The sequence below is a fragment of the Thermobia domestica genome, chromosome 6, assembly GCF_964235325.1.
Source record: "Thermobia domestica chromosome 6, izTheDome1.hap1.1, whole genome shotgun sequence".
NCBI lineage: Eukaryota > Metazoa > Arthropoda > Insecta > Zygentoma > Lepismatidae > Thermobia > Thermobia domestica.
The window spans coordinates 249,617,277-249,619,070 of record NC_137459.1 but is presented as its reverse complement, the minus strand read 5'-3'; positions in this window follow the sequence as shown (position 1 = coordinate 249,619,070).

Below are 1,794 nucleotides of genomic sequence, written 5' to 3'. Positions count from 1 at the left end.
GGATATACTTACATCAACAACTGCCTTCGCCTTATCTCCATTCACATTCAACTCACGGTGTAAGGGCCAATGGAACACAAATCTCCACAAAAATCGACAGAAGTTAAATATATGTATAGTAAATGATTATCAAGACGAGGATAAAACCCCGAACCCTCTTGTGTACGACTCTGCCTCAAATTAAAATTCATATCATTATTTAAAAAGCAAATAAACAAGTGTTTCGCAATGTGTGCGTTCAAGAAAGTGTGTTATCATTCATTCAAAAAGTTTGGAAACCACTGCATTAAAATATAAGCAAATATTAGATATGCGTCAAAATCGTCTCTCTCTCTCTCTCTCTCATATATATATATATATATATATATATATATATATATATATATATATATATATATATATATATATATAGGTACATCGTTTGTTTTTCTTTTCAACTATAATTGTATCATTAAAACTGTAAGAGCTCCTTCGTGGCTAAGCGGTTTTTCGTTTTTTTTTCTTTTTTTAAGTGAGAGAAAAGTAACAAGCTAATATTTTGTAAGACTTTGGTATTTAAATGACGTTTTGTAGCTAGAATATTTATCAAATGACATCAAAATCTGCAGATTGAAATATATCCAGCAGTGAAGACATGACATTTGTTAGCGTACATTCCATGACTACCATTTTGAACAACTCATGATTTGTTTAGAGATTTCCTCATTGGAAACTACGTGTGGAGTTATAATAAGTTTGCAGGCTGACACGTTGTAATAAAGACTAATAAGAAGAACTGACTATAAACTTCACGTACGCATTGTGAAAGCGATGTGCTTGAGTTGTTGCCGCGGTCGTTTCTGGTTGACCATTTCGCCCTTACAGTTTTTGTATTATTTTATTGTAGCACGTAGGTGTTGCGATGAGGAAATGAGCTCCTTCCGTTCTACGAACCAAGATATTTCCCAGAAGACTTAAGGGTTCTTGGTATTTTTTTGGTTGGGAGACAGGATACAAGAATCAATATTACAATCTTTTTCTCTCTCTTTTTTTTATGTAACCACAAACAAATATTTAAATGTTTCAATAAGGTTTGGCATGTCCCAGACACATTATACCACATGTTAACTTCATATTTGTGTTGTAAAAAAAAAAAAAAAAAAAAAAAAAAAGTTTGCTACTTACCGAATGTAATGGGCTGTTGAAGCTTTTTTTGCTAGTGGAGTGGTTAGTACACTTGACCGTGGAGTATATGCAGTTTAAAATTTTATTCTCAATAGGACATAGTTATATGTATATAAAAATGTATCATAGAAATAACAACAAAGGTTCTATTGCATTTTAGTTACATAAAACATGTAAATTAGTTAGTTTTTTTTTTTTGCATAATCATAGATAAACGTATTTTAAAAGTTACGCGTATATAGAAATTCGGTGTATAACCCTGTGAAAAATTTTAACGGTGATCGTATAGGCTACTTAACGGTAGCACTTCATTTATTTTTTTCTTTCCTTTATTTAATCTTAGTTTTGCCTGATAGGCATTACCAGCCTTCGGACAGCTATGAACTTCTGGCCAAGACTCCTTAATTTGCTCGGCCTACGGCCTCGCACTTCTCATATACCTCTAATATTTCTCTATCTTCAAGGATTTCGAGATATGACCATCTTGTTATAACAATTTCAAGCCCACCTTTGTTTCTTCCCTTCCAAGGGAAACATCAAAAAACGCTGAAACACTTCTTTAGTTAACATGTCTCTACTCTTAAGTGTTTTTCGGCTGGAACTCATGTTGTTCGGATCCCATGTTAAGCT